Genomic DNA, 22,855 nt, shown 5'->3' on the forward strand with positions numbered 1-22,855 from the left:
GACCTGGGGGGTGGGAAACTATTTGAGGGCGGCTGTACCGTCTTGGAAGAAAACCATAAAGTAGAGTCGGGTTGTTACATTTGACGAAACAAGCTGTTAATTATTATTCCGAATAAACTGATATTTTAAGCCTCTGGATTTTATTTTAGTTTAGAGATTCTTACACTTGTGCAAGTGAAACAAGAATTGACAATATTTTCACGAATATAAATAGCAACCAACTAGCAACTAAAGTTTTTGACCCTTATTTATCAGACCATTTAGGTATATTTGTTCATATAAAAAATAACTTGCTAAAAGAAAACGATGCTCATAAAAGAACTAGAAGAATTGTATATGAGAATAGTAAAAAAAAATTCAAACTAAAATACGTAATCTTATATAATGAATCCAAGAAAAATTACAACGCAGTATTGGTTAGGGCCAGGCCATCCAGGAACAAATTTTACGGGCAGAAAACAAGTTCAAATGTGTATGGGATATTGTTAAAGATATCTGCTTAAGTAATAAACAAAAGTGTAACGTACTAGTACTGGGTGACCCGCACAAAATTGGCAATGAAATGAATCAATAAAATCTGTTGTCATCTTTTGCAAAAATATTCGAAATGCTAATGTCAGAAAAACTGATTACATTCTTCAATACACATAAATGTTTAAAGATGTGCAACACGGTTACATTATATTAAATTTAGGAGTCTCTACACTCATCCTACAAAGGCGTTTTTAAACATAACAAACTTTTAACAGTCGTAGGTATTTATATTTATGAGGTATTACTTTTCTCTTTAGGTAATAAAAATATACTTAATAAAGAAAAAAAGAGCATAGCTATGATACACGAAAAGACAATTTTAACTATCCCAAACATAGACTAGCGCTACATGAAAAAAATTGCTACTATGCAGCTATTAAGTTATTTAATCATTTACCCTATCACGTTCAATGCTTAACTAGTGTCACACTCTTTAAAAACGCCATTAAAACAATTTTAATCGAGATTGAGACATATACTTTGGAGGAGTTTTTGTCAGTAGGAGATAAAAGCCAAATAGGTTTCGTTTGATTTTGTCGAATTTTGTTGTATTGTTAGTTTATTGTAATGTGTATTCTGTATATGTAATGTAATTTAACTTTCTTTCGCCTATCGTCTACCCTGATTTATGTAACTACAGTAGCGGAAATTAAATCTTTTTATTTATTTTATTTACTTAAACCTCTGAAAATATATCTCAGCTTAATTTAACTCCACTTTCTGGGGTTTCCCGGACTAGTGTACCCCAGCCTAGGAAACGTAATGAATGTTTAGGAAAGCGACAAGCTACAGACGACTTATCGGTTGTAACACCACTAGATGCGGCATGAGTTTTAACTGAAACTGGTAAGAATGAAAAAGACAGAAAGACAAAAAACGTAAGTCTTCCGATTCGACTGTAAGTGTAACACTTGGATGCAGATATCAATTCTCAAACACTAATGTTAACGCCGATAAAGTCCTGTTTGAATCACTATCAGGTTTAGCCAACTCCCACGATAAGCTATTTATATTTGGGGATTTCAATATGCCAAATCTGAAGTGGCTTTTAATTAATTTTTTCACCTCTCTTGTTTCTTTTCAACTATTTATTGACTTCTTGGTAAATTAGTCATTTAGATCGAATTGTGACCGAACCAACTCGTTACAGATCTAACCAACAAAAGATGCAGACGTAGAATTGGGATACTTTCAATAACAAATTGAATGATTTAATTTCCTTAAATGCAACGTCCAACACGATTAAGAAATCGTTAAATATACCGTGGATCAACAATTTATTCTTCGACAAATTAGCAAACAGAGAGCGTTATGGAGAGCATATAAACGCACTCAGCATGCCAATGACTATGCGGCGCATCGATTTTTTCTAATAGATTATCTTCCAGTGACGGCTCGTGATCAAAAATCATGGGTCGGCTAAATTTACGGATAGCTCTAATTAGCCAAACTAATTTTTTGCTCTTAATATTTGTAATGAGTCAAATAAACATTTATTGTTAATAGGTGGATATCAAAAAATAAACAAAATAAACAAAAAATTAATTTGGCCAGCAAGAACCACGAGGAGGTTTAGAGCACTTCTTGGCAGGAAAAATATATTTTTCTATTAATAATAAAAGGATTTAAAAAATAATAGAATAAAGCAAAAAACCTAAACTTCTTCCCAGGAAAGGAAAGGTAAGGGATTATGAAAGATTAGGAAAGGTAAAGGATGACAAAAATATTTTTTTAAGGAACAAAAGAAATAAACATATTATTAGTCACAATAAAAAGGTTAACGTCTTCATTCTAATAAGGAGTTACAGAACATGTAGTAAAAAACAATAATGGTTAAGAAAAATAAAGAAAAACACTAAAAACAAAACAAAAATAAGTTTTAGTAATACATATACTTAAAAAACATGCAACAACTACAAACTATAATGTGGTACTTGGTGTTTGCAAATAAAGGTCCCAATTATTGATTTTTATAGATCAGTTCAATCCTACAGAATTAGATGCCGCAAAGTCATCTATAATTTTATTATAAAAACTGTCGTCTTTCATTAATTTTTTTACCAATGTTCTTTCAATCCCTAACACTAATAAATTATTTTTTCTTTATTAAAAATGTTTTCGTAAATACTAATTAACGAGTTAAATTGTCTAACTAATTCCAAAAAAGCAAGCGAAGACATATCTTTAAATCGAGTTTCAATTTGTTTATGAACAAATCTGAAATTTCAAAAAAAGACGTTTTTTTATTTATGACAATATCGTTGTCATCATTAAGCTCAGATTTACGCAGTTTTGTACGTGGGGGAAGTACATCTGAAATTTTTTCAGCATCAGAATATATGTTTAAAAAATAATTATCTTGATGTCGAAATTTTCTTAAAGAAGACAAAAGGGAATTGATTCTTTCATTACAATACTTTATATCGGATAATTTAGTTTGAGTTATCGCAAAAACAGGATCGATATAAGTAAATATGAAATTGAAAGTGTAAAGCAAAAACAATAAGTCAAAATTGGTTAAAAGATTTTTAAATCCCACAGATTCGCTTACTGAAATATAATAATTTAAAAAATTATGAATTACACTAAAATATCATTGGCAGCTCGACCTTCACTAACATTAAAAAAAACCGAGAAACCGCTCTAATAATCTGCCATTGTGAACAAACCGAAAAATAACAGATATTTGTGAAAAACATTGAATATCCGTTGTTTCATCTATTTCTCACGAAAAACATGTTGCACTATTTATTTCTTTGTGTATTGTTTAAAGTACAATTTTGGCTACAAAATCAATTAATTCATTTTGTATGGTTTTGGATAATTCCGAAAAACAGAAGACGGATCTTATATACTTAGAATTTTTTTTATTTAATGTCGCAGCAAATTTCACTAACTCTTTAAAATTTCCCTGGTTATCCGAATTTATTGTTTCGTCATTACCTCGAAACGCCAGTTCTTGTATCGACAAAAATATAATCATATTTATTAAATGTTTGACAATTTTTCGATTTTATTTATAAATTCTCGCCGGGCACTATCCAAAGCATTTACGATATTTTGTTTTCCAAATAGTTTAAATTTTAAGGCCGAATGGGTAGGCTTCTTAGAAATTTCGTGTTTCAATAATGCGCAATGAACTTCTTTTAAATTGTGTTAACCGCCTGAATTATACAGCCTGTATCATAACTTATCCCCACCGGAAATGTGCGTATAGTTTAGGCAATTCTGAAGCTAAAGTTTCTTTACAAAAAAATTCTAACTCTTTGCGTTTGGGCTTTGCTCTGGAGGATTCGGGGAACAAAACACATTGCTAGGAAAACAAAAATAGGTAGAACGGACAATAAAAGAGGGCACTTGAATTTTTTACAAAAACTTTGTCATCGTAAGATAATGTACTAAATTTATTTTATTAGTTAATATATGATCAACTAAATCCTTTGTACTAAACCTTTCTTGGGATTCTATTTTAAAATAGCAAAAGTGAATAAATTTAAAAAAAGTGCCTACCAGGTACCACTCAAAAACTATACACATGCAAAAGCAATCATGCACTAAGAAAAATCGTTAAAAATTAAACCTTAACATTTTTTGATAGTCAAAACAATTTCCGAGTCAACTCGAGTATTGCAATTTTCGTACATCGGTTACCTCCGATATCGCCTACTGGACGTCTGGGACGGCTGGCCGATATATGCTGATTTCAACCGCGTTTTTTATTATTACTTTTAGCGGTAAGGTGTCAGGTGCACAATATTGTAAATATATTTGAAGAAAACACCATAACTGTACATATTTAAAAAAAAGGAAAAATTGTAATGTCACGCCTTATAGTTTTTTCTTTTTAGAAACACAATCTTTCAGTTTAGCTCTTGAACCAAGTAATAATAAATTAGTTAAAATTTCAGAAGTCATTAATTTCTTGAACGCAAGAGGTTTATTTAAAGAATTTATTACTTTGAATAAAATTCGTTATATTGACAGAAATTTACCTGTTTAAAGACTCGCAAATAGATTTTGAAGGTACACAATATTTTGTGTGCACCTATAGTGCTTAAGAAAAAAAAAATTCCTTCAGATATATTAACTAAAAAAATGTCTATTGCTGGCTCGAAAAATCCGAAAGCTTTTTTAAAATACATTCGCTCCAAGTTATCTGGTCCAGTAAACACTCTACAGGTTAAAAATTGTAATGTTCATATTACGTTAGTGACGATTGTGAGTGTACGAAAACGTTTGCGGAGGCTTTCTCCATGGTTTTTGTTGAAGAGCCTCACACCTTGTTGCCAAGGCTGGCCGATAGATCTAACGACGAACAACTTGAAATAGTGGTCTTCTCTGAAGACGTTGTCCTTGAAAAATTAAAGAAGGTGAATGTGTCTAAGTCGCCGAATCCAGATGGCATCACTGCTGGTCACTTAAGATATTGTGCAAACTTCTTATGCAATCGATTCTTATGAATCAATAATTCTTAGCCGGGAAATTATCGATCGATTAAATAACAGCGTTAGTTAGAGCAATCATCAAAAAAGGTGATAAATTTGATTTTTAAAATAATGGAATCAATCGTTTATGATGAAATGGTGAAGTTTTTTACTCGTTTAGAGAATATCATTAGAATTACACAGTTTTATGCCAGGAAGATTATAACTTCTACAAATCTTTTATGCAGTCTTAACAACTGGACAAAATTGTTTTACATGGCACACTACGTTGGTATCCAAGAGATCTAATGTGCATTTTTTAGAAAAACCGAGTTATCTCCTAAACTAACAACTTTTTGAAAAAAAAATTAAGACTTAAAAAACATGTGATAAAGTAATAAAAGTAATAAATAAAGTATTTGAAATTTACCAAAATAAATGTGTCACAGCATGGTAATGCTGCAATGCAAATGGACAGTCTTGTCGCCGAAAGGTACGATCGGGAGATTTAAAAATGTCATGTCAATAAACCCTAGTACTTGGGATCGGTAGGTACTCCAACCGCAACTATCGGTGGCAATAAACTATATTTATTTGTAAACTTGAGGACACGAAATAATTTTAGTTTTCATCTCGAATACAATTACTTATTAATAAGATTTCATTTTTTAGGCAACACATTATCTAGAGCATTGTCTTTGGAATGAAACGTATAAAATTGGTAATTTGTATATACAAATGTAATTGTTTATTTTTCAAAAACTGCATGCAAATGTCTCAATGTGCCCTCACTGAGGGCAAAATGGGAGATCACTGGGGTACATGTGGACACACAAGTAAATATCATATAAAACTCTTTAAAAAGTGAAAATCTAAGCTTTATTTTTCTAACATACAACAAAACATTAACCATATTATGATTTCAAAAGAAGAACTAAGATCTATTGGAAACATTTTTATTGAACTTAAACGGCTTGTAGTAGTTTTAATGTGCTTAGGTTTTGGGAGTTTTACCTCGATTTGCTCTAACTTCATCAAATCTTTGTCAACCATAGTAGGATATACAAAACCTCACATTTTTTTCTCCAAAACTTTAACTGGTATTCGTCATCAATAATTTTTTCTATCTCACCCACATAAACTCGCACTGTTTTCTTTGTACAATACTTTGCGAGTACAAAGTCTCCGACTAATATGTTTGGTAATATGGTTTTAGGGTCTACTAGAAGTAAAATCTGTTGCATAAATTCGTTATCTGATGCATTTTTGGTAAATTCATTAATTTTGTCTGACTCATTATCGTCATAAATCACAAGATCATTTATTATCCGGTACATTACCACTGTCGCTTTCGTTCTTTCTTTTACTTGACACCTTGGTATTTTCTACGTCATCAAACAATTTCTTCTTTCCTTTGTTTTTGTCTATTATTTTATGTTCAAGATAGTTTTTTTTCGGCGTTTCTGTAAGAATTTTAGATTTTTTTGGTTGTCTTCCTTTCTTTGACGAATTTTTCTTTTGTGCTTTAGGAAACGGTCGTATAATTTCAGAAGTGATTACCTCTTCTATCAAGTTACAGCGGCTGCTTGTAGACGGAGTGTTCGTTGAAGCCGAGCTAGAAACTTATGCTGAAGTGCTGGCTGACATCGTAACGTTTTTTTCTATATCTTGTTAGGTGTATTTGCACGTACTTCTTGAATTGTTAAGGGTGCATTGTCAGTAACATATGCAGCCGGAAAATCATCCTTCGAAAAAATGTTTTTATTATTTGGCACAATGCCACATTTTCTAAACCCAGAGCAAATATTATTTAAAATAAAAGCTTTATAATAGGCTTGACTGGTTAATTCTGCGATTTCATAAATAGACACCCACTCTTTTGCCAGGATGGAAAATAATCCAATCGTTAAAGGCAGATTTCAAGTAACTTTTACAGGGTCCATATAGACAGACATCGAGAGTTTGAAGACGTTAGGTACAATCTGGTGGAAATGTTACAAATATTATACCATTGTCCCTACAAAAAAGTATTGTCTTCAAACTAGTAAGCGATTCGTGGTTATCTAGTAATATGAGGATGCGATTTTCTTTGGAGCATTTTGTAAATTTTTGAAAGTGCTTCACCACTTCTAGAAATAAAGTTGCCGTCATTTAAGCAGATCATGACTTGTTGGATAATCCAAAGCTATCATTAGGTGCACCTTTTATAAATACCGGTTTGTTTTTAGCGCTTCGAAAGACATACTCCGTTAGTACTGTATTTTCGACAGCATTAATGATACGACAAAAGGTTACCAGTTTCCTCCCTCTGCTGAAACTACTTGCCCTACCTGCTTAGTTCCCGTCGTAGCAATAACTTTTGGTGCCTGAAGAACTGTGGTGACTCCTGTTTCGTCAAGATTATAAATGTTTTCTGGTGCTATTTTATATCTCTCTAAGGCAAATCGCAGATTATCGAAAAACTGCTTCAAATTGATTTTATTAAATCCGGTTGACCTGGCTAAACTGGTGTTTTCAGGTTTTCTTAATCTTAGATTTCTGAACCTTTTCATGAAAGATTTCATCCAGTCCAAACCCGCTTTGTTGTTCTTATCACAGCTCGTTGGGTATTTTCTCTTCAGTTTTTGAGCAAACTCAAAAGCAAGTGTCTGTGCTTGCGAATACGTTAGCCCGTAATTTATTTTTGAACTTTGCATTAGATACTCGCACAATTGTTGTTTCTGGTTTACGGTAAAAACTTGTTGGGTGGTATATTTGGACTGAAATGACCACTGAAATACGCCATAGCAGGTACGAATGTGTACAGACCTATAACATGTATGAGAAAAGAAGACGGTACTCTAATCCAAGATTTGGTCGAGATTACCTAGGTGCTAGCAGTTTAATTTGCCACTGTAAGCAGTAACAAAAATTATGAACAAGACTTTCTGAGAATCAAGGCTACAGTAGAAAACTTTATAGATTTTCAGACAGACGAGAAATTTTCTCTGAAACAGAAAATACTGCACAAGGACATGATTCAATAGCGTACTCAATAATTCTAAATGCTCCATGAGTCTTAGAATTATATTAATAATATAATATTATAGTATATTATATTATATTAATTAATTAGAAGCTCTTAGAATTATACATTAACCTATTAAGGTACTTACCTAGCTCAATGGAAAAAGGCAATTGTCATTCCCATTGTGAAAGAAAGCAAAAATCTTTTTCCAGCGAGTTATAGACTCATCAATCAGTCTATGTTGTTGTGTTTTTTGTGTGTCCTAGAATTTAGAATTTTTATGTACCAACAAGGACAACCGAGAGCCCCCGCACTACAGGGGCTTTGCCGAATCAGGATGGCCGAGTGTTAGCGACACCCAACCCCGCCAACACAGGCATAATCATAAATCCGTTCATAACGGTAACCGACGTGTGACCCTGGACAGGCAAGGGGGTAATCGGGACTGTCGGGAGGTGCCAAAGTGACGTTATGAATAAAAGTAAGCGACGTCATATTAATTAATGACGTCGTCGCCTCGCGCTTCATTCGGAAACGCGAGGATGAGGGATTACTCTCGGTGAGACCAAGGAGAGACGGTGGAAGTGCGTGAACGGAGCTGGTACCCCCCGAGAATCGACCCGAACCCCCGAGGCCAAAAAATGTAAGTACTTTTTTTATTTTATAAAATAAATTAAGTTATTTAACTGGTGCCTTTGTCCGACCAAACCCCTTCTGTCCCGAGTGTTGTTTAAAGGGTCTAAGTCGCGCCCTGTTTACAAAAACAAACAATGCGACAATTGGTGAAGGCGCCGGCGGTTGGTTTTTAGTTTGATGTTGGTACCAGGTAAATTTTCGCGATAAAATTAATTGTGTCTCTAGACATCGGTGTACATTACTTACATTAGCGCGGTCGTTGTCGTTGTTCAAAATATTACATGTCGGAGTCTAGTAGGCCAGTAACAAGAGGTTTAACTAACACATTAAAAATTGAGTTAAAAGAAAAAGAATACGAGAAATTTAAGCCAACGCATCGGAGTAGTGAGATTCCCAGTACTTCAAACACGTTCCAGCCGCGCCAGAGATTAAGTAGGAGTCTCCCATTGTCACCTATTCCACAGGATTCCTTTCTCATTAATGTTGAGAACTTTTTAGAGGCGGAAGATTCAAAAATTATAATTGAAAATACCGAAATTCTTGATACGGACACGGAAAGGTTGCGCGAAAATTCTAAAGATAGCGAAACTAGAACTGCGGAAAATATAATAAACAAAATTACGAAAAAATCCGCGGAAGTACCAATCAAATCAGAGGAAGAAAAAAAGGTAGAAATGTCAAATATAACATTACGAGAGGTTTTAGACGGGGAAACTAGGGCCGCAGTACCACAGTTCATTTCACCCCAAATTTTCGATCCTTGCAAGTCCGACGCCAAAGTATTTACAAGAAATTATCAAAGAACCGCGTTGTCCAACGGGTGGGACAATAAATTAAAAATCGCATATTTCGGAACTTTTCTCGGCGGAGCCGCAAACAGGTGGTTCGAGTATTACACAAAAAAACCGGAAAACGAAAAAAAATTTTTGAATGAGATCGTCAATGGCTTTATAGATGAATTAAATTTAGACGAAAATAAAGATTCAGAAATAAAATTCGAAAATTGGCAGCAAGGAAACTCGGAACCCGTCAAACAATATTATTACGACATGAAACTTTTAGCGTACGACTACGATGCTAACATGAGTTTCGAGAAATTTACTAAACACTTTGAAAAGGGGTTAAATAGTAACTTGTTTGGAAAATACAAAACGATCAAACCTCGGAATATGTCAGAAGATGAACTTAAAGGCATTATTAGTCGCTTAGTAGATGTTGAAAATATAAAAAAAAGCAATGAATCGAGCAGTAAATTACTCGCAAGATCAAGTAAATAGTAACCGAAATTGTTCAAAAAATCAAAATTGTTCAACCGGATACACTAACAACGGTAATTATAAGAAATTTGCTGGAATTAATTACAATGACAGATTCGAAAATAATTCTCACGACCGGTCATTTAACAAATTTTCCCAATTTAATGGAAGAAAATATAACGATAATAATCGGAACGATCGCAATTACTCTTTCCCCGTGCAGGCAAGACAGGTCTAAACGCGAAAATGTTATTTTTGTGGTAGAAATAATCACATTCAAAAAGACTGTTGGATTAAAAATCCTACTTTAAGACCACAGAACCACCCAAACGGTCAGAGACGTCAATAAATCCCCACGACGTCGTAAATACAACGGGGGTGTTCAATAAAACTATTAAAAATTGTAATATAATTAAGATCCTAACCATTATCACTCGCGTAAATAACAAAAATTGTGTTACCATCCTGGATTCAGGCTCAGAGGGATGTATACTAAGAGACGGGTTTCTTTCAGATTTCAAACCTAACAAAAAAATCTCAAAATTTTTATTAACAGCAGGAAAAACGGAAATTCAGGTTTTAGGTTTCGCGAAATTTAAAATAAAATTAGGAAACTTGACGACAAATTGTCAAGCATCCGTGATAGAAGAATTACCTGCAGATTTAATTTTAGGCATAGACGTATTAACAAAATTAAAATCAGTCATTGATTTAAAAAATAAAATTATAACCTTTGAAAATCAAAACGCTAGATCAACAGTTTCAATATTAAAATACAATAATCACGTTTTTCCAAATAAATCAGAGACATTTTTCAATTACTCAATGCCAAAAACTTAAACAAAACTTCACGTCATTTTACCGGTTCATTAGAGAAAATATCACGCAATAAATATCAGATAGACAGAAAATACTTATGTAGCAGTTATAGAAAAAATATAATACAGGAAATAACTGACACGCTGAATAAAATTATTTTATCAGCAAATCCGATAGATGATGATACCGCTAATGAACTTTGCAACCTTACGTATGAGAAATACAAATCAGTAAAATTTGATAAAGTTAATAACATCGGAAAAGCATTAATTACAGTCAGCAATAAACACATAGGTCTGCCACAGACTCTTAATTATATATATTGTCAAAAACCATGACCTTTCGGCCACACCGAAATTCTGTACTCAAATCTAGGACCCGTTACTATCCGCCACGTATTTACAAGTCTGCCAGAAACCTACCCGTTGAGGAAAGTGTGGTGACAACCAACACTACTTCTTCTGGTGACTAAAAGTGCTAAGTGCGTCAAGTTCTTGTCATGTAACTGCAATAAAACTGTACCTACATAAACGAAATTTTTGAACCCAGCAGCTGACCTTATGTTTTGTCGTATACAAATCTTGTTATTACTTTCGGGATATTGTGTTTGTATATTTTGTACCCAACATTAAATTGTTCCCATTTTGTATTAGGTTAAGTTAGTTTAAGGCTTCAGGGTACCGAAGCGATTGTTGAGAATTGGTGTACTACAAGTTGCATACTTTTTTTAGACCTGTTTTCAGTGACAGCTGTCAATCATCGGATAGGCATCCGACCTTCGCCTCGGGGTGTCTTGTCCCTTCTCATAAAATGCAAATAATGTAAACAAACTGAATTCCACTATCGCCCACGATAGTTTCTCTTATTTCAGAGATTCAAGCAACATACAGTGAAAAATACGTTTTTTATTTTGTTAAAAAAATTTGATACTAAAGAATAATAAAATACTAGCATAGTTTTGTAAAAAATAATACACCATTACACCATTTATTTATTGGGTTTTATGTTTTAATTAACCGAATTCTGTTCGCTTTATTATGTGTCATGTGCATTTCTAATTGGATCACTTGCATTGAAAAAATATAAAATAAAAAAATTAATTGGTGAAACATTATTGTTCTTTCAGAAAACAGTTTAACTTTAAAAAAGTTACTAGGAATATCTCATTAAAATGATGAAAACTTCTTTAAACCCGCTTTTTCGTCTGATAATTTTATCCAGGTAATAAATTCTGAAAAATACATTGTTGTAAAAATTTATTGTAACTATACCTAGTAATAATTATAGTACAAATAACGTATTTTTTAAAATTAATTTTAAAGTAATTTTTAAACAGTGGTATTTGTAGTTTTTAATTTGTTACTTTGCAGAAAACCTGAAAAATGATATTTTAAATGAACCTGCACATATTTTTGGTAATCATTCAAAGTGCGCTACGTATTTTTGTAAAACAGTTGGTCAAATAACAAATGCAGTTGCATATTCTGACTTTAAAAATAGTTCTTTGTTTGAGTTGTTCATGCAGGCATTAAAACGAGTTGCAAATTTATCTTCAAGTCTATTGTATGATGTCGATAATAATTCTGTTGAGTCATTTAATTCAGTAGTTAACAAACTTGTTGGGGGTAAAAGAATAAATTTTTCAGAACGCGGTTCTTATCATGGAAGATGCTTTGCGGCAGTCGTAAATGTAAATAACAAAAACAAATTTGTATTAAATTATGGAGAAAATATCAGGGAATAGTGGCATTTACACCACAAAATTTTCAAATCGCTTATTAAAAACCAAAGAACTTCGACCAATACAGCGAATGCTGTAAAAGATATCTTGTATCGTGTAGGATTATCTAAATTTAAAACATTACCCGAACCACTACAGTGGGGAATTGATAATGAAGAGAAAGCAAAGGAGAAGTTTGAACAGATCACAGGTATAAAGGTAAATTCATGCGGCTTTTTTGTTGATAAAGAAAAAAAATTTTTAGGTGCAACACCAGATGGGTTAGTGGGTTCAAATGATATTGTTAAAATTAAATGTCCATTTAGCGCAAGAAACACAAATATTAAAACTGCCATAGAACAAAAATTGATTAAATACTTAGAAATAGATTCTCAAGATGATAGTAAAATAGTTTTAAAAGAAAAAGATAATTACATGTATCAAGTACAAGGTCAGCTCCACATTACTAATCGCCAAACTTGTTATTTTATAGTGTACACCTCTACAGATTTAAAATATTGTATTATTGAGAAAGACGATAGTAAATATTGGAACGGAAGAATGATAGATTGTCTTGAAAATTTTTATATGAATGCCATGTTACCAGAAATAATTGATTCAAGACATAGTCGCAATTTACCATTACGCAGCATAATAAAAAAGGATTTGTAAATAATATTTCAAGTTTAGTTTTAGAGATTTTTACATAAATACATAATATGATGATAAGCATTTTAATAATTATTATAATTTTTAATTTGAACAATAAAAGTAAAAAAAAACTTCCTCAGTGGGTTGACACCTTGTCGTGGTGAGGGAGCTCAGTAGTTCTATCACAAAACCTGTGCAGAACGAAGCTAAGTACAACCAAAGTTTTAATCATCTTTTTTTATATTTTTTTTAAACAGGAATAATTTTATTGTTAAAAGTATTCAAAAAAATAGCGAGCGTGATTACTCGTATTTCAAAATCTCATAAGATACGTTGATAGCAGTGTCTACAAAAAAAACGTAATGCAAATCTATAGGTACCTAATTATTTTGTTAAAAAAATTAATTCCGAAATCATGTGCTTTAATTTTATACCACTATTAGAGAAATCCCCACGACGTCGTAAATACAACGGGGGTGTTCAATAAAACTATTAAAAATTGTAATATAATTAAGATCCTAACCATTATCACTCGCGTAAATAACAAAAATTGTGTTACCATCCTGGATTCAGGCTCAGAGGGATGTATACTAAGAGACGGGTTTCTTTCAGATTTCAAACCTAACAAAAAAATCTCAAAATTTTTATTAACAGCAGGAAAAACGGAAATTCAGGTTTTAGGTTTCGCGAAATTTAAAATAAAATTAGGAAACTTGACGACAAATTGTCAAGCATCCGTGATAGAAGAATTACCTGCAGATTTAATTTTAGGCATAGACGTATTAACAAAATTAAAATCAGTCATTGATTTAAAAAATAAAATTATAACCTTTGAAAATCAAAACGCTAGATCAACAGTTTCAATATTAAAATACAATAATCACGTTTTTCCAAATAAATCAGAGACATTTTTCAATTACTCAATGCCAAAAACTTAAACAAAACTTCACGTCATTTTACCGGTTCATTAGAGAAAATATCACGCAATAAATATCAGATAGACAGAAAATACTTATGTAGCAGTTATAGAAAAAATATAATACAGGAAATAACTGACACGCTGAATAAAATTATTTTATCAGCAAATCCGATAGATGATGATACCGCTAATGAACTTTGCAACCTTACGTATGAGAAATACAAATCAGTAAAATTTGATAAAGTTAATAACATCGGAAAAGCATTAATTACAGTCAGCAATAAACACATAGGTCTGCCACAGACTCTTAATTATATATATTGTCAAAAACCATGACCTTTCGGCCACACCGAAATTCTGTACTCAAATCTAGGACCCGTTACTATCCGCCACGTATTTACAAGTCTGCCAGAAACCTACCCGTTGAGGAAAGTGTGGTGACAACCAACACTACTTCTTCTGGTGACTAAAAGTGCTAAGTGCGTCAAGTTCTTGTCATGTAACTGCAATAAAACTGTACCTACATAAACGAAATTTTTGAACCCAGCAGCTGACCTTATGTTTTGTCGTATACAAATCTTGTTATTACTTTCGGGATATTGTGTTTGTATATTTTGTACCCAACATTAAATTGTTCCCATTTTGTATTAGGTTAAGTTAGTTTAAGGCTTCAGGGTACCGAAGCGATTGTTGAGAATTGGTGTACTACAAGTTGCATACTTTTTTTAGACCTGTTTTCAGTGACAGCTGTCAATCATCGGATAGGCATCCGACCTTCGCCTCGGGGTGTCTTGTCCCTTCTCATAAAATGCAAATAATGTAAACAAACTGAATTCCACTATCGCCCACGATAGTTTCTCTTATTTCAGAGATTCAAGCAACATACAGTGAAAAATACGTTTTTTATTTTGTTAAAAAAATTTGATACTAAAGAATAATAAAATACTAGCATAGTTTTGTAAAAAATAATACACCATTACACCATTTATTTATTGGGTTTTATGTTTTAATTAACCGAATTCTGTTCGCTTTATTATGTGTCATGTGCATTTCTAATTGGATCACTTGCATTGAAAAAATATAAAATAAAAAAATTAATTGGTGAAACATTATTGTTCTTTCAGAAAACAGTTTAACTTTAAAAAAGTTACTAGGAATATCTCATTAAAATGATGAAAACTTCTTTAAACCCGCTTTTTCGTCTGATAATTTTATCCAGGTAATAAATTCTGAAAAATACATTGTTGTAAAAATTTATTGTAACTATACCTAGTAATAATTATAGTACAAATAACGTATTTTTTAAAATTAATTTTAAAGTAATTTTTAAACAGTGGTATTTGTAGTTTTTAATTTGTTACTTTGCAGAAAACCTGAAAAATGATATTTTAAATGAACCTGCACATATTTTTGGTAATCATTCAAAGTGCGCTACGTATTTTTGTAAAACAGTTGGTCAAATAACAAATGCAGTTGCATATTCTGACTTTAAAAATAGTTCTTTGTTTGAGTTGTTCATGCAGGCATTAAAACGAGTTGCAAATTTATCTTCAAGTCTATTGTATGATGTCGATAATAATTCTGTTGAGTCATTTAATTCAGTAGTTAACAAACTTGTTGGGGGTAAAAGAATAAATTTTTCAGAACGCGGTTCTTATCATGGAAGATGCTTTGCGGCAGTCGTAAATGTAAATAACAAAAACAAATTTGTATTAAATTATGGAGAAAATATCAGGGAATAGTGGCATTTACACCACAAAATTTTCAAATCGCTTATTAAAAACCAAAGAACTTCGACCAATACAGCGAATGCTGTAAAAGATATCTTGTATCGTGTAGGATTATCTAAATTTAAAACATTACCCGAACCACTACAGTGGGGAATTGATAATGAAGAGAAAGCAAAGGAGAAGTTTGAACAGATCACAGGTATAAAGGTAAATTCATGCGGCTTTTTTGTTGATAAAGAAAAAAAATTTTTAGGTGCAACACCAGATGGGTTAGTGGGTTCAAATGATATTGTTAAAATTAAATGTCCATTTAGCGCAAGAAACACAAATATTAAAACTGCCATAGAACAAAAATTGATTAAATACTTAGAAATAGATTCTCAAGATGATAGTAAAATAGTTTTAAAAGAAAAAGATAATTACATGTATCAAGTACAAGGTCAGCTCCACATTACTAATCGCCAAACTTGTTATTTTATAGTGTACACCTCTACAGATTTAAAATATTGTATTATTGAGAAAGACGATAGTAAATATTGGAACGGAAGAATGATAGATTGTCTTGAAAATTTTTATATGAATGCCATGTTACCAGAAATAATTGATTCAAGACATAGTCGCAATTTACCATTACGCAGCATAATAAAAAAGGATTTGTAAATAATATTTCAAGTTTAGTTTTAGAGATTTTTACATAAATACATAATATGATGATAAGCATTTTAATAATTATTATAATTTTTAATTTGAACAATAAAAGTAAAAAAAAACTTCCTCAGTGGGTTGACACCTTGTCGTGGTGAGGGAGCTCAGTAGTTCTATCACAAAACCTGTGCAGAACGAAGCTAAGTACAACCAAAGTTTTAATCATCTTTTTTTATATTTTTTTTAAACAGGAATAATTTTATTGTTAAAAGTATTCAAAAAAATAGCGAGCGTGATTACTCGTATTTCAAAATCTCATAAGATACGTTGATAGCAGTGTCTACAAAAAAAACGTAATGCAAATCTATAGGTACCTAATTATTTTGTTAAAAAAATTAATTCCGAAATCATGTGCTTTAATTTTATACCACTATTAGAGAAATCGCTAAAATTCCTATTTGTGCCGATACATTTCTCTGTCTTGAACAAATGCAATAAAATTATTATCTTGTGGGTCACCCCAATGGTGGTTACCTCCAGCGGTGCGTCCTAAACCCGTTATAAATCTTCTTCCAGCTAGCTACGCATTCGAAGAAGGATACATTAAAAGTTGCCTACTTACAATTTAATTTTTGCTTTATATCTAACAATTAAGAACAGTTAACAAAAATCTAAAATATCTCAAGTCTGTATTTTTAAATTTCCTATAAAATGGTTTTTTTAAATTCTCAATACAATGCACCGTTATCAAAAATTCGTATCAACTTCATTAACAGACATTTTATTTAATAAAAAAATATCTAGGCATTTATTTCAATCAAAAATGATTCTTCGACCTACATTTACTTATAAAGAAACACTGCAAATGTCAAGAAACTCTTCAAGTCTAAATTTGCAGCTAAAAACAGTGAAAACAGTTTACACGTAAAACGTATGCGCCAGCTCCCAGAGGGTCTAGAGCCTTAAGGTAATACAGTCCCAGGAGGGATTGTCGCCCGGGGGGAGGGTGATGTCGGGAGGAACGCGAGAATGAGGGATTACTCTCGGTGAGAGTGGAAGAGACGGTGGAAGTGCGTGAACGGAGTTGGTATCCCCCGAGAATCAACCCGAATCCCCGAGGCCAAAAAATGTAAGTACCTTTTTTTATTTTACAAAATAAATTAAGTTATTTAACTGGTGCCTTCATCCGACCAAACCCCTTCCGTCCCGGGTGTTGTTTAAAGGGTCTAAGTCGCGCCCTGTTTCCAAAAACAAACAATGCGACAGGACCAGGAGGGTTGGAAACTATTTGAGGGCGGCTGTACCGTCTTGGAAGAAAACCATAAAGTTGGGTCTGGTTGTGACATTTGACGAAACAAGCTGTTAACTATTATTCCAAATAAACTGATATTTTAGGCCTCTGGCTTTTATTTTAGTTTAGTGATTCTTACACTTGTGCAAGTGTAAGTATAAGAATAGACAATATTTTCACGAATGTAAATAGCAACCAACTAACAACTAAAGTTTTTGGCCCTTATTTATCAGACCATTTGGGTATATTTGTTCATATAAAAAATAACTTGCTAAAACAAAACGATGCTCATAAAAGGACTAGAAGAATTGTAAATGAAAATAGTAAAAAAATTCCAACAAAAATACGTAATCTTATATAATGAATCCAAGAAAGATTACAACGCAGTATTAGTTAGAGCCAGGCCATCCAGGAACAAATTTTACGGACAGAAAACAAGTCCAAATGTGTATGGGATATTGTTAAAGATATTTGTTTAAGTGATAAACAAAAGTGTAACGTACTAGTACTGGGTGACCCGCACAAAATTGTCAATGAAAGGAATCAATAAAATTTGTTATCATCTTCTGCAAAAATAGTCGAAATGGTAATGTCAGAAAAACTGATTACATTCTTCAATACACATAGATGTTTAAAGATGTGCAACACGGTTACATTACATTAAATTTAAGAGTCTCTACACTCATCCTACAAAGGCGTTTTTAAACATAACATACTTTTAACAGTCGTAGGTATTTATACTTATGAGGTATTACTTTTCTCTTTAAATAATAAAAATATATTTAATAATGAAAAAAAGAGCATAGTTATGATACACGAAAAGACAATTTTAACTATCCCAAACATAGATTAGCGCAACATGAGAAAAATTGCTACTATGCAGCTATTAAGTTACTTAATCATTTACTCTATCACGTTCAATGCTTAACAGTGTCACACTCTTTAAAAACGCCATTAAAACAATTTTAATCGAGATTGAAATCATGGGTCGGCCAAATTTACGCATAGCTCTAATTAGCCAAACTAATTTTTTGCTCTCAATATTTGTAATGAGTCAAACAAACATTTATTGTTAATAGGTGGATATCAAAAAATAAACAAAATAAACAAAAAATTAATTTGTCCAGCAAGAACCACGAGGAGGTTTAAAGCACTTCTTGCCAGGAAAAATATATTTTTCTGTTAATAATAAAAGGATTTACAAAATAATAGAATAAAGCAAAAAACGTAAACTTCTTCCCAGGAGAGATAAGGGATTAGGAAAGATTAGGAAAGGTAAAGGATGACAAAAATATTTTGTTAAAGAACAAAAGAAATAAACATATTATTAGTCACAATAAAAAAGTTAACGTCTTCATTCTAATAAGGAGTTACAGAACATGTAGTAAAAAACAATAATGGTTAAGAAAAATAAAGAAAAACGCTAAAAACAAAACAAAAATAAATTCTAGTAATACATATGCTCATAAAAAATGCAACAACTACAAACTATAATGTGGTACTTGGTGTTTGCAAATAAAGGTTCCAATTATTGATTTTTATAGGTTAGTTCAATCCTACGGGATTAGATGCCGCAAAGTCATCTATAATTTTATTATAAAAACTGTCGTCTTTTATTAATTCTTTTACCAATGCTCTTTCAATCCCTAACACTGATAAATTATTTTTTCTTTATTAAAAATGTTTTCGTAAATACTAATCAACGAGTTAAATTGTTTTTCTGGAAATCTTTTATCAAATCCAGCGAACTTATTGTGATCAACTAATTCCAAAAAAACAAGCGAAGACATATGTTTAAATCGAGTTTTAATTTGGTTTATGAACAAATCTGAAATTTCAAAAAAAGACGTTTTTTTATTTATGACAATATCGTTGTCATCATTAGGCTTAAATTTACGCTGTTTTGTACGTGAGGAAAGTACATCTGAAATTTTTTCAGCATCAGAATATATGTTTAAAAAATAATTATCTTGATGTCGAAATTTTCTTAAAGAAGACAAAAAGAAATTGATTCTTTCATTACAATACTTTATATCGGATAAACTAGTTTGAGTTATCGCAAAAATAGGATCGATATAAGTAAATATGATATTGAAAGTGTGAAGCAAAAACATGAAGTCAAAATTGGTTAAAAGATTTTTAAATCCCACAGATTCGCTTACTGAAATATAATATTTTGAAAAATTATGAATTACACTAAAATATCATTGGCAGCTTTACCTTCACTTACATTAAAAAAAAACGAGAAACCGCTCTAATAATCTGCCATTGTGAACAAACCGAAAAATAACAGATATTTGTGAAAAACATTGAATATCCGTTGTTTCATATATTTTTCACGAGAAACACGTTACACTATTTATTTCTTTGTGTATTGTTTAAAGTACAATTTTGGCTACAAAATCAATTAATTCATTTTGTATGGTTTTGGATAATCCCGAAAACAGAAGACGGATCATATAAACTTAGAAATTTTTTTATTTAAAGTCGCAGCAAATTTCGCTAACTCTTTAAAATTTCCCTGGTTATCCGAATTTATTGATTTGTCATTACCTCGAAACGCCAGTTCTTGTGTCGACAAAAATATAATCATATTTATTAAATGTTTGACCATTTTTCGATTTTCTTTTACTGTTTCGTTATGTTTATTTATAAATTCTTGCCGGGCACTATCCAAAGCATTTACGATATTTTATTTTCCAAATAATAATAATAATAATGTTTATTAACGGCCACGCCAAGTACAAGTGATATATAAAATACAAAGATAAATACAAACACAGATAGGTACAATACAGTTAATATAAAATAAAGTCTTAATTATTAAAAGAGCTAAGTTCACTATGTTCAATAACAGTTTTTAAATCTTTTAGAAATCTATTTTTAGGTAAACCTATAAAATCTAATTTACCAGAAAGTACGTTGCATGTTTTAGACAGCCTAGAAGATACAGAATTTTTCCCATAATTGGTACGGTGGTAAGGCACTACAAGCATTCTAGGCTCTCTAACGTTACAAACGGGTATATTTATTGAAAATAGCGGAAGAATAGGATTACAATTTACATTACCAGACAATATACGATATACGAACGACGCGTCATAAAATATTCTACGAGAAGATAGTAAGGATAGTCCTAAATAACTTAAAATGTTTATATAATTATTTTTGTCATAAAATATGTTAAATTTGTAACATACAAATTTAACAAATTTTTTCTGAACATTTTCAATTCGATTAATATGAACATTATAACAAGGTTGCCAAATAATTGTGCAGTATTCCAAAATTGGACGAACATAACAATTATATAATAACATTACAACACGCAAACTTGAAAAATCAGAGCACTGTCTTATTATAAATCCTAATGTTTTGTTTGCTTTCGACAAAATGTGGTTAACGTGATTGTCAAAACTTAACTGGCTGTCTACAATAACTCCTAAATCGCGAATATGAGTGACACATTCAAGTTGATTGCCTGATATAAAGTACGATGGTAGATTGTAATATAATTTTCTAGAAAATCTTAGTGATTTACATTTAATTATGTTCAGTTCTAAAAAATTTTTTTTACACCACATACAAAAACTATTTAAATCACGTTGTAATATATCACAGTCGTTTGGATTTATAATAACTTTAAAAATCTTTACATCGTCGGCAAAAAGAAGGATTTCAGAGCTTTCGATCGCTGTTTTGACATCATTTATATATAGAGAAAAAAGAATAGGGCCTAGATGTGACCCCTGAGGCACACCTGTGGATGGGTGAATTGCGCGAGACTTAACACCATTTATAGTTACATACTGTACACGATTAGATAAAAAAGAATAAATCCAACTAAGGACTGGATCCCCAAAACCTAAATTATCTAATTTTGATATTAATAACTCAATGGAAATGCGATCAAAAGCTTTTGACATATCAGTATATATACAATCAATTTAGAATCCATTTTCAAGATTTGACGTTATATATTCAGTAAACAGAAAAAGATTGGTCATCGTAGAGCGACCCTTGAAAAAACCATGTTGTTCTTCAATAACAGATTGTTTTACAGAAAATGATGTAATGTCAGCCATAATGGAGTCAAAAACTTTTGATATATACGATGGGGTACATATCGGTCTATAGTTGGAAATATTTACACGAATACCATTTTTAAAGACAGGTCTGATATATGAGATTTTCCAAATATCCGGAAATTGAGACTGATCAAGAGATTTGTTGAACAGCGTTTGTAATGGCAATGTCAATTCATAAGCACAATTTTTTAAAAACATTTGAGATATACCATCAGGGCCGGTTGTATAGTTGTCATCTAGATGTATCAATTTTGAAAAAATAACATCAGCAGAAATTTCAACGCTATTTAAAAATACAGCATTTTGATCATTTTTAGAAAAATTTAAATCAGATAACTTCGGTTGATCAAGATAAACAGATTCAAAATGATGGGCAAAAAGGTTTACAATACCATTAGGAGAATCACATGAATTTTCATTTAGCGACATTTTTTTAGGATAACCCTGTACAGTATTTTTAGATTTAACATATGACCAAAATGCTCTACTGTTAGTTATAATATTTTGTTCTACCTGATCAAGGAATTGTTTTTTACAGTTCTTTGTGGCATTTTTACATTTATCTCTCAGTACACAAAATTGTTCATAATCACTTAATCACTTAACAGACTACTACGCTTATATTTTTTGTGAGCAATTTTCTTCTTTACAATTAAAGATCTTGTTGATTTGTTAATCCAGGAAGGAAAATTTTTAGACGCATTTTTACATTTGATCGTAATAAAGTTATCTAGGATATAATAAATGTGAGAATAAAAATATTCTACAGAGTTATTGATATCAACAAAATTATCTAAAACAGACCAACCAATAGAAGATAAATAACTTTTAATAACATCATATGGTGCATTCTTATAATCTAAATAAAAAATATCAATTTCTGGTTGTATATCAGGTACAATAATATCACAGATATTAACACATAAAGGTGGATGATGTTTATCAATAGCAAGAATGGGTTCAACATTACTTACTAAAAGCCTATTATTACAAAATGTCAAATCCAAAAAAGTACCATTATCGTTTGCAATATTATTATATTGAAAAAGACCGAAGTATGCAAAATTGTCACATATGATTTCCTCTGCAGCAGAAAATACATTGTTGGGCACTAAGTAATCAGTTAATCACAGTC

The 22,855-nt window shown here is 31.5% G+C and overlaps 1 protein-coding gene and 1 long non-coding RNA gene across 4 annotated transcripts in view; one reads left to right on the forward strand and one right to left on the reverse strand.

The window, feature by feature from the left end:
* LOC103312144 (retrovirus-related Pol polyprotein from transposon 297) overlaps nt 1-22,855 on the reverse strand; it is a 119,799-nt gene that overhangs the window by 14,344 nt on the left and 82,600 nt on the right. The gene's annotated exons all lie outside the window — the stretch shown is intronic.
* Nucleotides 20,370-20,845, forward strand: LOC135266380 (uncharacterized). Its single transcript, XR_010334395.1, has 2 exons — nt 20,370-20,519; nt 20,568-20,845. It is a non-coding gene; the product is annotated as an uncharacterized LOC135266380 (long non-coding RNA).

This window comes from Tribolium castaneum, chromosome 5 (assembly GCF_031307605.1).
Source record: "Tribolium castaneum strain GA2 chromosome 5, icTriCast1.1, whole genome shotgun sequence".
Classification (NCBI taxonomy): Eukaryota; Metazoa; Arthropoda; class Insecta; order Coleoptera; family Tenebrionidae; genus Tribolium; species Tribolium castaneum.